This window comes from Desmodus rotundus, chromosome 5 (assembly GCF_022682495.2).
Source record: "Desmodus rotundus isolate HL8 chromosome 5, HLdesRot8A.1, whole genome shotgun sequence".
NCBI lineage: Eukaryota > Metazoa > Chordata > Mammalia > Chiroptera > Phyllostomidae > Desmodus > Desmodus rotundus.
In genome coordinates, this window is record NC_071391.1 from 126,741,976 (window position 1) to 126,756,639 (window position 14,664).

A 14,664-nucleotide genomic window follows, 5' to 3' on the forward strand; every position below is an offset into this window, starting at 1 on the left:
AGTCCTGCCAGCCTCCAAAGCACCCCATGACCCAGGCAGGGCCCAGAATGCCCTCCTTTCTCCCGTGTCTGTTCAAGCCCCTTTCAGGCTTCCCATCCTGGGGCTGCGTGTCCTTCCAGGGTAAAAGGCACAGGCAGATCTCTTCACACTGACTCCCTACCGGTGAGGAGCCCCACTTTTGGAAGAGGCTGAGATGCCAAGCGCCTCGCCCGGAATCACCTGCCAGCAGGTGAAGCAGGAACTAAAAGCCACCCTCCAACCGCTCCTCGGAGGACTTCTCTTCTGCACCCTGAAGACAGCAGGCGGCGGCAAATACTTACCTCCTGCCCCTGGCAACAGCCAGGCCCTTCATCAAGCCATCCTGCGTCCTCCTCCTGAGTATTGATTCGCCCAGGAATGTGAGGGTTCATCTTTACGTCCATCTTACCCTACAACCAGGGCTGGTCCCACTTCTGAAAGAAAAAGAAACACCCCGAAGCTTCAAAAAGAATTCTTTAGTTCTCATCACAAGACAAAACAAAACCATCCAAACAAAAAAAATCTCGAAGCCAAGTGGAAAGCACGGCCTCAAAGTCCCCCCTCCACCCCATTATGTCACCACTCAGGGGTGACAACTAGGTCTTAGGGAGTGGAGTGCAGGTTGGCTCCAGACCTGCCAAGGGTCCTTGCCGCCTGCTTCACGGAGACCTGTAAAGGGAATGCCTACTGCACCCCTTACCCCTCACTTTTGCTGGAGGGAGCACCCTCTCCCCCCTTGGGAGCTGGAGACTCAAGGGAAGGAAGAGAATGGAGAATCAGACACCCGAAAAACTTTGGGGGATCCAAGGTAGGAAGGGAGTGAGGAGAAAAGCGGGAATCTGGCAAAGGACAGGGCAGGTGGGGGGTGGACAGCAGCGTCTCTGAGTGGTGGCCGCCCCGCCCCTCCTGTCCCCTCCTCTCCTGTAGGCTCCCGGCCCACCCCCTCCTCCTCCGCCCCCTTCTCCGCCTTTCTCCCTCTTCCTCCCACCCCTCCTCCGGGTGTGGACATCCGCCGGAGTCGGAGCCCCAGTGGCGCTGTCGGTGAGTGACTAGCCCCAGGGGACAGATGGGGAGGCACAGGGAGCCCCTTTTCTGGACTGGGGAAAGTTTGCGGGTGGGGAGCGCGGGCGCCCCAGGACTCGGGCATCCCGGGGCTGGCCGGCGTACCGTGCCCCAGTCCCCCTACGCCGCTCCGGACCTGCCCAGGGCCCCCGGGGTGGCCCCGACGGGGCTTCCCCTCTGCACCTCAGCTCTGCGGCTGCTGCGACCTGGGTCCGGCTCTAAACAGAAAGAAAACTCAGAGAGCAGAGCAAAGAATCCAGACTACTCGGTTGTGAGGGCGGGGCTGGGGGCTCGTGCAGACCGTGCGGTCCGGCCTTCCAGTCCTGGGCTACCAGCCTCCGTGCCTCATCCTCTCTCGGGGGTGCCGGGACTTCCCCCTCCTTTCCCCGGGCCCCAGTTTTCTGTGCTGCAGCCGCCCCATGCCTCCTTTCCATGGGAGGCTCCTGTCCCCCAGGCTCCCGCCACAACCGGCGTCTCCAGCCCCGTGTCCTCTGTAGCAGCAGCAGGCCGTGACCCAGGCCAAGGGGCTACAGCCAGAAGACATTTCCCGCAGGACTGACCGGCACTGGGATTTGCTGTGGGTCCCTTGGACCCACAAACCGTACCTTTTGAGTCCAAAGGGAAATTAAATTCTGTAGAGTCCTTTTTAGGATTTTACTATTTCTATTGGGTGAGCATCTTTTTAGAAACCTCTTCAACTCTGCTTTTTTCCCCCAATAATAATGGTATTTATGTAATACCATTACATAAATTAATAATGTAATGTTAATTACATCAATATCATGTAATTAGCCTTTCTAACTCTGAAAAAAGAAGGGAACACAAGAAAAAATAATAAAGAAGAGAAGAACGCTAAAGAGAATGCTTGCTGTGCAGAAGCATTCTTTGGAAAGTGAAGACTTCGTTCCACACTGAACCATTTTAGTGGGAGATGGGGGTTCAATGTAGCCTGTTCTCAGAGTACCCCAAACAGACCAGTATGGCCTCCTGGAGGTTAGAAGTTTTAATTGGCCTGACAGAAACCTCAGTGTTTGTTGGCACTCCTCACTTTGGCATATTCCCTCTGCATTTCTCTCCCCTCCTGCTACTCTCTGCCTCTCTCCCAACTCCCCCCCTCTCACTTTCTCATAAACAGGAGTTGTGAAAAATAAAGCAGTGGAATAGGCTAAAAAGAGCAGGACCACAGAGAAAAAAACAGCCTCACTTCTTTTACTCCTGAGGCTGTTGCTTCAACTTGACTCTGATTGGGTGGAAGAATGTTTAGTTCATTGTGTGGTTTTCTGTCGGTTCTCATTAAGGTTGAATCAGTGTTTCCATGGCAGGCCTAGTTCTCTGGGTGCTTAGAAGGAGCTTGTTAATTCTCAGATGGGTCTGGACAGGTCAAGTCTGGAATCTGGAGATATTTGGGGGAGGGGAGTGGGATTGATCTGGGTTGATATTGCTGCCCCTGGCCCCTCAGATGGAGCAGCAGGGGGCGGCGGGAGCTGGAGCTTGCTTCCATGTGAACTAGGAAGGAAAAGCTTTCCTAAGGACTGGGCTGTGTGAGCAGGGTTCTAGTGGGTATTGAACTTTTTGTTTTTAGGGAGAATGCACTTCTGAAGAACTTTAGCCATTCCCATTTCTGTAACAATTAGTGTGATTGTAACATATGTACTAATTAGATCAGGTTCTGACCAACCCACCGGAACAGGTCAAGATACTGAACTATTTGGAAATAAAGATTTTTTAAAAAATGAATTTCATTGGAAATAAGCTCCTTTATTTTAAAAAGGACATAATTCATTTTTCTCTATGGATTCAGGTTGACCGTTCCCCATTTGTACACATTAGTAGAGTTTTGCTGTAGTCTCAAAGTGTCATTGATAAAGGAAGTGTTATGACGTCCATTAAAAAAAAAAAAAGCCCTTAAGTTTTGAACTTGTTTGGCCCTGTTACTTAGAAAAACAATGCGCTCAGATAAAAATCTTCAGTCCCTTCCTCTTCCTGAGAATTTTTAATAGTGTATTTAATGCCTCAGAAATCAACCTTACACATTTTGGGGAGAACTTGCCTTCTGCCTTGTTCAGCTTTTGTACCAACACTTTACAGAATCTTGTGAAACTGGGTGGTTTGCCATCAGTCACAAGGTTTGCTGTGCAGCCCCAGGGAGGCTGCCGTGGATGCTGGGGGGATAATGAGCGCTGGCAATGTGTCTCTTACCAAAGGAGCAGCTGTTCTGGATGGTGAGATAAACGCTGCATCCCCAGTGAGCCACATGGAAAGCAGGCAGTGATCATCTGGATGGGTCAGATGAGCTGCAAATACATGAAGTGCGGGGCCTGCAGAGAGAATGGAGGGCACGGGTCATTAAGAAGTAGAATAACCCAAAGGAAAAGGATGTGGCCTTTTAAAATCATATTGTACAAGATACCAAATTACATAGGACATGCTTAGGGTATGGTGTTAAATGTTAAAAGCAGGTTATGAAACAGAAAGCACTGTAATTTTACTCTTTAAAAATACATTCAGTGATATTGGAATTATATGCATTGAAATGAATGGTGGAATTATAGGTGCTTTTGATTTTTTTGTGCTTGCCTGTATTTCTCAACTTTTTTCATAATAGTAATACCTAAGATTTACTGAGTACAAAGCGCATGGATATGGCATTTCATTTATAAACTCTTTGAGACATGTACCATTATTATTAGGCTCATGATATAAGATTCAGAAACTAGAATCAGAGGGGTAACTTGCCAAGGTTGCATAGCCACTACGTGCTGTCTGAATTCAGGTCAGTCTCCAAAATCTGTGTAATTCAATTCTACTATCTGCAGTCTCCCTGCACATGTATTATTATTTTACTTATAAAAAATAGAAAAAGGGCCCTGGCTGGTGTGGCTCAGTGGATTGAGTGCTGGCCTGTGAATCAAAGGGTGACCAGTTCTATTCCCAGTCAGGGCACATGCCTGGGTTGCAGGCTGGGTCCCCTATAGGGGGTGCGTGAGAGGTAACCACACATTGATGTTTCTCTCCCTCTCTTTCTCCCTCCCTTCCCCCCTCTAAAAATAAATAAATAAAGTCTTAAAAAATATAGAAAAAGGGAGGAGGCATTTTCTGCCTTAATAACTAATATTTTAATTAATTATAAAATGCCTCCCATCTCTCCCATCTCCCATTGCCACTTCTTTTTTTCTTTCTTTGTCACTTCTCCTTGGAAGTCCTTGGAGAAGGACTTAGCCAGAGGTAGCCAGAGGTAAGTCACCTTTCTTGGGAGCCAACTGTACCAAAAAGTATCCAGCATTCCTTGGAGGCTTCCCAGCCAGCCTGTAGTTTGAGGAACTCCATGGGATTCTGGAGCAGTCTTGGTAGAAGGCAGGATTTTTAAGCAGATCAGGCAAATTATGTCTTCAGAGCTCTGCCAGTATGGGCTTACGATGTTCTTGGCATTGTCAGGGGAGTGTGATGGTTAGGAAGACCCAGGGAGAGCTCCCAGGCTCCCATTTACCTACATGTTTTGTGGAATGTCAGGGTAGGAAGGGCAAGGATTTACCACAGAACAAGGAGAAAGGAAAGTTAATTGCTTCTTGATGCTTATTACTGTGAAAATACAATAATAAACTACTTTGTTAGAAGACTGGCTACTTGGGTGATCCCAAGCATTGGCAAGATGAACTGGTTTAGTGAAGGTGGAAATAGTGTGAGTGATTCTGGGGGTAGCCCTGGGGAGAAGATGCCCACATCCTGTACCACCTCATGCCCTCCCAGGCAGCCAGGCCCCCAGAGGTCACCTTATCCATCCTCTTCCAGAAATCCACTTGAATATCCCAGGCGGACGGGCTTTTCTATGACACGTGGCCATCCAAATAAAACACCTTCAGAGGGAGGTTTTATTTTTCCATTCTACAAGGAAGAGATATCTGGAAGGCTAATGCATGTAAATCACCTCCTCGTTGAAAAAAATTTTAAGCGTCAAGGACTTCTTTCCCAAATTATCATACTCGGATGAGTGTCCCAGATCTTGTAGACATTTAACCTCATGAGAAATGTCTTTCTGGTTAGTGTCGAGAAAAGTTCTCGTTAGCAACTTGTTTGGTTTGTCGTGTGGATGATGTGATTCCTGTAGTTGACATTTCTCATTTCTTATTGGGCCACAAGGAATCCCAGAGTCAACTCAGTAGCCCACTTTGGCATAGGCATAGGACTCTGTTTTTCAATAACTAATAACACTGTAATACACCTTTTATGTCCTACCTATACTTTTCCTTGGGCCCCAATTGTCTCACCTATTTTACATTGTGTTGTTTTATTCAATGCATTTTGGAGGCTCCTACTCTGACACCGCACATCTTCCTTCTTAGTTCATTTTTCTTCATGCCAACATAAATTTAGAAGTTCTTTCATAAAAGGTATGTGGTAAACTTTAAAGTATATTTCTGGCAATGTCTCTATTTTGCACTTACAAACGAGAGTTTGACTGAGTGTAGAATTCTGGACTAGATTATTTTCTCCCTATGGCTACTCCTGAGTAGCAGGTAACTTTGGGCAAGTTACCTAATGTCTCGGTCTCCTGGTCTATAAAATAGACCATAGCGCCCACTTCCAGGATAATTTTGAAGAGTTAATGTGTACCGAATATTAGAATAGTGCCTACCATTTAAGGAAGCACATGATAATTATTAACTATTATGATTACTTTTCTATTTTTTCAGAATTTCTTGGCTTTTTGGGTTTTACTAGCTCATCTAAATGTTAGTGTGTTTGGTTGCACGCGTGTGCGCACACACACACAAACCTTTTAGGAATGTTATTAAACTTGCTTTCAATTTATATTACAGGAGGACTGACACCTTTCTAATATTGCGTCTTCTTTTATTCAGGTGAGTGACTGGTGATTTCCCCTATAAATATCTTATACAACTTTTACTGTATTTATTTCTTAGAGATTTTGTTGCTATTTTACTTGATGTCTTTTTTTTCTTATTATATTTTCAAATTTACTGGCCCATAGAGACATTTCCTGATTTTTTAATTTTGATCTTATATCCAGCATCCCAGCTGACTTCCCTTATTAGATAGACCTAAGAATCTACATGTAGCTGTTCTTGAATTTTCTAGGTAGAAAGTCACAAAACAACAACTTGTCTTTTTTTCTGTTCCTTCTTACTCACATCTTTTTCTTCTATTATTGTATTGGATAGATCCTGCAGCATCCTTATCTTCTTACTGTCTTTAAGGAGTGCTCTTAAAGTTTCTCCATTAAGCATGAGGTTTACATAGAGTTTTGGTATATACTCTTTATTAAATTAAGGACTTTTCCTGTATTAATATTATTTAGCAAGTTAAAAATTTTATCATGACTGAATGTTGATTTTATGTAATGCCTTAATGTTTTTATGTGAATTAGAAGATGATATGTTTTTCTCCTTTATTTTAAAATGTGGTAAATAATATGAGTATATTTACCTATATGTTGAGACATACTTGCATGTATATGCATATACGGATACGTTCTTTCATTTTATGGGATATATTGGGCTGGACAAAAAGTTCGTTGCATTTGTTTTTTTCTGTAAGACGGCTCTAGTAGCACTTCGTTGTCTTTAACTTCATTCAAAACAATTTTGTTAATTGTATGTGACAGCTGTCCTATCAATGTGCATTTAAAAAAACATCAAAATGGTGAATTTTTGTGTAGCTATTTTAATACTGAAGATGGAAGAAAATATGCAATACTTTCAGCATATTATGCTTTATTATTTCAAGAAAGATAAAAATGCAACTGCAATGCAGAATATGGAGAAGGTGCTGTGACTGATTGAATGTGTCAAAAGTGGTTTGCAGACTTTCATGCTGGAGAGCTCTCTCGGGATGCTGCTCCAGGGTTGAGTAGACCAGTTGAAGTTGGTAGCGATCAAACTGAGACATTAATTGAGAATAATTAACATTCTACCACACAGGGAATAGTCAACATACTCAAATATCCAAATCAATACATTTATTGGTGAAAATAAAAAATGTGTCTTTTATTTTATGGAAAAAACTAAACAGACTTTATGGGCAATCCAGTAATTTGCTAGCACTTTATTTAGGCGTTTTACAAATGTTCGTAAGTGAAACAATTGGTTTATAATTTTCTCTTAAAATATTATTTTTATATTATTTGGTGTTAAGTTTATATTAACCTCATTAAAGAAGTTGGGTAGCTTTTCCTGTTTCATGTACATTTTTCTTAAAACACTTTATAAGAGATAAAGACTTTCTGTTCCTTAAAAATTTGGTACAATTTATTGTAAAATCATCTGAACTGCTTATAAAGGGTGTGTGTGTTAGGTTTTTGATAATTCAATTTTATTAATGACTACTGATGAATTTGGGTTTCTGTTCCCAGTGCAGAAGAGTTCTGAATGTCCAGAACAATTGCTCCAGTCCCCGGATGGCATCCTTTAGATTCTCTGTAGTAGATTAAAACCTTCTCATGACCAACCAGCACCCTAACTCACATTCATGTAGAAAAGAAAAGTCTCTTTGGAGAGGTTCCTATTCCCTGTGGTCATGGAGACCATGTTCTCTCTCTGCTTGTGTGCGTGTCTACGTGTGTTCCTAACTGTGCAGAGAGGTTTACATTCAACACGCGATCCTTTCTTCGTGGCTGACAACATCTCAGGGAATGCTGATTGAGATCAGCAAAGCCCGTTTATAATGTACAAAGAAATCTACACAGACATATATCTGTCCCATATCCTCCCAACAAACCCCATTCTTTTAAGGAAACCAAACCAGGAATCATCCTTGGCCTTCTCCTCTGGCCCTGACACCAGCCCTATGTGATAGTGGAAAAGAATTGGACTTTGGAGTCTGGCAGATCTGGGTTTGAATCCAAGCTTTGCCGCTAACTAGATGTGTGGCCATCTTAGTGTGTTTGGGGTGCTGTAAGAAAGTACCACAGACTGGGTAGCTTATAAACAGCAAACGCTGATTTTTCACAGTTCCGGAGACTGGAAGTCCAAGATGAGAGTACTGGCATGGTTCTGGTGAGGACACTCCTTGCAGACAGCCATCTTCTCCCTGTGTGCTCACTCAGCGGGAGGGGTGAGCCAGCGCTGGGTGGCCTCTTCTTATACAGGCACGAATCCCATTCCTGAGGGCTCACGCCCAGGACTTAATCACTTCCCCTTGGGGGGTAGGATTTCAACATGTATTTTGGGGGGGCACAGAGTATGGCAGTGGCCTTGGGCAGGTTATTTCACATCTCTGAGGCTAAGTTTCCTTCTTTATAAAATAGTAATAATAAAACCTATCCCCCCAAATTGTTTTGAAGATTAAGTGAGATAACAAGAAATAATATGGACCAAATGCTTGGCATATGTTAATGCTTACAAATGTTCGTTTCCTCCCATCATCTCCCCTGCCCTGCTCTTTCTTTCAAACTAGGATTGTGCTTCAGAGAGACTTCTAGGAAGAGGCCATGGGTGTACCTCCTAATATTTTATGTTTTCTTGGTAATCAATTGAGATTTCTCTTGGATGAATTTCCTCAAAGCTTTGGACTGCCATTTTGGTTTTTTATCTCTACCACTTGTTAGTAGTCCTCCTAGACTATTAATCAAACTGTTGTATAGAGTAACTACATTGTTACTTAAAAACTTTGCTCCTTTTAATCAGAAATATCTCTTTGCTTTATTTGTTGGTGCTCCTTCCTTCAAGAAGATACACTCTTTATTTTTGAAGACAATATGTTCAATGCAAAGACCCCAGAGCGAATATAAGGAGTAAATAACAGAACTACTTCTGGGACTAGGTGTTCCCAGGAGAGACTGTGAAGTCCCTGAGTAATTGAGGGGTAGATAGGGTCAGGGATTGACAAGGAAGAGGCATGCTGCCTCATTGGGTAGAAGAACTGAAAGTATTCCTTGAGGACTTCCCAACATCTAAAATCTGCCTATTTTATAATCATTTATCTGGATTCTATGGAATCGGCACCTAGCCCAGAGCTTTTTGCAAGTGTCTTATCAGAAATGGTAACAAAGGTATCACTGTGTTTACGTAGAAGGAAAAGAGCATCATGAAAACAAAACATAATTGGAATCATGGATGTACCCCCATATAAATATCTGTGGCTCGGAGCACAAGAATAACTTTTCCATTAGAGAGCTAAGCCAAGAGTTTTGTGGAATCTGCACTGAGAATCTAATTTAAAACAGCCGTGCCCAGAAATTCAGAGACGGGACTGTCACATTGGCCTCTGTTCATCCCTTTGAACGTTTTTTCCTAGCTCATGGTAACTCATATTCAAGGCCAATTTGGAGGGCCTAGAAGATGGTAATTGATACTATAAACCTTGCTTTTGTTGGCTTCAGTTTAGTGTTAATACAAACGTAGAGAAATTGTTTTAATTTTATGTCTTTACAACTGAGAGCCTCCCCTAATGCAGCTGCAAGCCTGTTGCTCGTTTGTGGCTTGAAGCAGAACCTCATAAATTTTGTGAAAATTGCCCGTTCCTCTGCTGGTCCTGGATTCAGTGGAAGGTGCCTCGTTGGGGTCATTCTAAGTAGCACACTGGCAGTCAGGTGCTCTTGATTTTCAGACCACTTATCTTGGGGGAGAAAAGATCAAGTTTTCCTGGGAACTGGGGGGTAATGTCATAATCCTTCAGTTCTTAGAAGGCTCAGACTTGCCTAGATGAGCATTTTTCCCCCTTAAGGAAGGAGAGTATTTTAGCCTTCTGACCTCATCCCCTTTATCAGTCGTTGGATTGTAAAGTCCCAATAGGCACGGCTCTGTAGCACATGTGATGGGATTTACCCAGCTTTAAACAGCCCTCGCCTGTCAGGATCTGCCTCCCCCCTCCCCCCTCACATTTCCCCTCTCCCACCAGATGTTCTTCCTTAGCTGCTTGCGCATGCCCTTCCACACGTGCACACAGACTTTGGCCAGTCACGGCTGGGACCCCTGCTGCAAACCTCACTGCTTGTGGCCGGGTCTGGCCAGAGGGAGTGTCTTTCTTTGATCCTCAGAAGGGCGCTGGATGGACTACCCGAGCTGAGACAGGTGCTGGCTCCCCTGCTGGTTTCCGAGTCTGTCTGCTTCAACCCTCCATTCCTGTGGAGAACTGGTGTCTTTAACTCCTTCTGTCCTGGAACTTTGGTTTGTCCTGCTTCTGACTTGTTGCTTGGCTTGGACTTGACTTATCTGAGCTTCTGGACCCTGACCTTACTTTGTTTAGGGCTCATCTACCCCCATCCCCTTTTGATATAAGGGGCTCATGCATTCAGCCACCACCTACCTAATGGGTGTCCTGTTTGAGGTTCCTACACATCATCGGTGGTCGTGATGCCACAGGTGACATCACTCTTGTGCCATCACGTGACTGTGGAAAACGATGAAGGTGTTGTCGTTCTGCAAAGTTTTGAAGAAATTGTCTTGTGCCATGAGAGATGTGCATGAAAAACAATCTCTTCTCCTCTTATATGTCAGACTTTAAAACTAAGTATGTGTGGGCAGGAACGATAAGGTTCAACCCTGTTTTCTTCCTTGCCTCTGGCCTCACCACCTTCCAGTTCATCCCCCGCTGTCAGAGCTTTCCTTCGAAAATTCCTATCTGATCCTGTATACTCTCTCTCTAAATTCGTTCATTGAATCCTGTTGCCTTTAGGATACAATCTAACTCCTTAACATAATACAGCAGGGCTTCTGTACCTCATTCATCTATTTGCCTCTTCCACTGTATCACCCCTGTTAACTCCTGGCTCCAGCCACGCCCTCTACCTGCAGCATCAGGCTTTCTCCTGCCTCCTTGTCTTTGTGCACACACCTCTCCCCACTCCGTTCTGCCTGATCAATTCATAGTGACCTTCAAGATGCAGCTCGGAAGCCCACACTTCCTGAGGTCCTTTCAAACTACTAGGACCGGCAGTTTTATTTCCCCCTACCACAACTGTGGATGCCGCCACCATCACTGTCACCCATCTTAATTAAGGATCTGGCTTATAAATGAAGTGCCACAATACCCCGCATTTACCTTTATCACATTAACATAACATATGAGAATCGTCCCTGCTAGACAGAGGATGCCGGGGGTAATGGACTGTGCCTGCTCTTCACTTGCACCAGTGTATGGCAGACTGTTCGGGGTGTTCAGTTATCACTGTCGGGTGAATGTTCGCATGCCTGAAAGAATTAATTAGTTCACACACACCAACATGTAGATTCCTATGGGCTCACTTTAAATCTTATTGAGAGTATTTATTTACAAAGCACCTTGTAGGTGCTTAGTGAATGTCTATTGAGTCAAAGAAAGAATAAGTGCACATACATACAAACTATGGAAAATTTGCTCCAAAATGTCTTAAGAAGAGGGCCATCATGTAGCCCCGCTTCCTTCCCCCTCCCCTGTTTCCTCTTAACTACCGTAGAAAGAATGTGGACTGGAAAATCAAAGGTTATAGAGTTCATGTTCATCCTCTCGGCTATGTTTCCCCAGTGAATCATTCTACCTCTTTGTACCTCCTTTTCCTCATCTGTCATATGAGGTGTTAGAAAAGGTATTTAATGCCTGTTGAATAGTCTAGATTCCATTTTTATTAGATGGCCTCAAGTCAGACAACCAGCTGTTTCCCATTAAGTGGCACGCATGTGGGACTCATTTTTCAGCCCATCACGGAGCACGTTCATGACAAGCCCTCCAGCACTGAGCGAAGCAGCAAAGCTGAGACCAACAGATGGACCAGAGTTTTCCCAAACTGTGGCAGGAGACCAAGACCTAGCTGGAAAGCAAACACGGGGTAAGATGCCCTGAGCCAGGCAGGAGCAGCAGTCAGTGTCCCATGTCAGTCTGAGGTCGGAGCTGGCCAGAGATACCCAGGAAAGGAGCATGCAAGGGAGCTGGACAGCGTGCTTGCAGGGGTGTGCTGAAATGGGTCCTCCTCCCAGGAGGGTCTTGGGAGAACCCGGTGTAAGTCATCAAGACCAGCTTCAGTTGTCTGAAGGACGGGTAGGTGAAAAGGTGTTCAGACTGAGTCTGCGTCCCCCCAGAATGTAGATGGAAACCAAGAAGCAGTTAATTTGGGTTAAATAGGAGGGTGAAGAGTTTAATCCTGTCCAAATGATAATGAGATGAACTTGCTTATAAAGTAGTGCGATCTCCACTACTGGGAGTGTTTAGGCAGCAGCTGGATAATCCCTCCGCAGAGATGTATCAGGGTTCCTCAGTTGGGAAGGTTGGACTAGATGATGTTTAAAGTTTTCTTCTGACTCAAGGTCCTCCCCAAATCTTATTTAGGGAAACACTTTCAGACTTCAGAGCCCTTCTTCAGCACACCCTGCTGTCCTGGTGACCAGCCTTTTTGTTACTGGACTAAAGTGGTCCTTTCACCTGCGTACATCAAAGTCCAGTCAAAAGCACACAGGAGTTTGCAGCAAAGAAAGTAGAGGTTTATTAGTTAAGGAAACAGCACCAAGCCTGGAGTCCCAGGTAAACTTGTGCTGAAAGATCTGGCTCCCTGATGGCTTCTAGGGGATGGGTTATATAGGGGAAGAATTATGAATCACGGTGGTTAAAGGAGTTGAGTTCATGGGCTCTGCTGATCGGTGGGGGCCAGGGTGGGGAGTAGTTGATGGCTGCGTCAGGTCTGGAGGTCAGCCATGGCATTGGTCTGTTTCCCAAGGGTGTGGTTCTGCTTTCGTGGGCCTGGAGCTGAAATACACTGGAGTCACGGGGTCAACAGACCTGAGGTTTTGTTCAGAAGACAGTTTGATGCTGACCAGAATCTGATGTCCGAAGGGCTTAATAATTAAGGAAGGGGGTGGACAGACTGAAAGGAGAAAGGGTCATGTTAAATAAAGTTTCTGTGCAGTGACACTTTGGGAACTCTTTGAATGTTTCCCTTAAAGTGGAGCACCCTGAATTGGACCTCATGGGCCAGGATGTGGTCTGGCCAGGGCCTCTCTAAGGACATTACACAATTTTTACAGATAGTGGACCTATTAATTCCTCATCTGTTTTGCTCTGAGCTGAGCTGTAAAAGCAAACAGCAGCGAGTCTGGGTTCCCCTGGTATGTGCTCCTGCCACCTCAGGTGATGGACAGACTCTATTTCCTTTTATCTGCTTTTCTCCACTGCAGTTGAACTTCGGATGCCTTTGCGGTGAATCTTCTAATCTAGACTGTGCCTTTCAGGCTCAGGGGACATTTTCTGTCCTGGGAACTTCCATGGCATTCCATCCTTGCCTTCTCAAGAGCGTCACATTTCACCCCAAATGCTCTCTCTGTCTCTTATTTGTTTCTTTTCCCCTTTCATTTTTCTTGTTCATTTCTTCTTTCTCAACTCTTCCTGCTCACTGACTCCATTCCTACTTGTTTTTTCATTTCAATGTTTTTCTTTTCAAATTCTTTGCCTTCCTGGTATCCTGGTGAATAGGAATGCGGGTGGCTTGTCAGCTCCATTGTGTTTATGAAGAAAAATGCCCAGAGGTTAAGTGATGCGCTTAATTTACTGGCAGAGCCAAGGTTTCCTGCTTCCCCCCCCCCCCCCCCCCCCCCGCCCCATCCTGGAGATCACGTGCATTGCTCAGAACACTGGTGTCACAGAGATCATCAAGCTTTTCTCTGTGTGTGGGGTCATTGGACCCTGAAAGAATTTACCCAGGGGCCATACGAGGTCTCTAGAGATCTTAGTCTGAAATCACAGTGAAGTAAACAGGAGTGACTGAGAGCAAAGGAATTTATGAAGTGCTTACCATTTTTCAAAGAAACTTTTGAGTTCATCACTTTATATGATGTTCCCCAGAGCCATTTGAGGTGGAAGAGCCCACGTGAGCCTCATTTTGCAGGTGAAGGTCATGGGTGGAGGAGGCACTGAGCAGACATACTAGCTCCTGGTCCATAAATCTTCTATTTGGCCCGTGCTTCAGGAAAACCAGGAAAGAGGAATGGTTGTTTCCATCTGGTGTCAAAGAAAATGGAGACCAGCATTCTGGGCTTGGCAGTTGGCCCACAAAGCAGTCTCATGCCATGTTTGAAGGTGGGAGGGAGCTGGGCCAGGGGACAGTGGGGCAGGATCTGACCCTGGAAGTCAGGCCAGCTCCAGCGATAGCTGGAGTATGAGGCCAGATGGGACGGAAGTATGCAGGCTTGGTGAGTTGGTTGTCGAGACGTGGGTGAGCTGGTTTCAGCCTCCTGGGGGGAGAGGTGGCATTCTAAGATCTAGTAGTTACACTAGTTGGGGATTCTGAAGTGGGGAGAGGGACACTTGTTCTAATGTGAGTCTTGTTCTAATCTCAGGTTATGCATCCATTCATTCAGCAAATATCAGCATAAATCAATATCTAACATATTTACAGGTTTTCTTATGAGGACCTCATATATGTGTGTATATCTCTGTATCATCTCACATATATTCATTCTTATTAATGTACATAATCAGTGGGAATACAAAGTATTTTCCTCTATTTATGGATTAGGAAACCAAGGATAATTGGTTTTCTCAAAGTCCCACAGTTACTTAGAAGCTGAGCCAAATTCCAAATCTATGTTTTCTGAGTTCTTTTACTGGTGTTTCTAACTGCTTCCCATATAGTAAGCAGTCCCTGATGGTCAAGTTATGTGC

The 14,664-nt window shown here is 44.6% G+C and overlaps 1 protein-coding gene across 2 annotated transcripts in view; it reads left to right on the forward strand.

Annotated features, from left to right (window-relative positions):
* The first annotated feature begins 984 nt into the window (after nt 1-984).
* The window catches only part of STON1 (stonin 1), a 53,237-nt gene continuing 39,557 nt past the window's right edge, over nt 985-14,664 (forward strand). For both annotated transcript variants that reach the window (XM_053925892.2, XM_024552831.4), the window contains exons 1-2: nt 985-1,059; nt 5,898-5,939. The gene's annotated coding sequence lies outside the window, so the exon portion shown is untranslated. The remainder of the gene's footprint in view (nt 1,060-5,897; nt 5,940-14,664) is intronic.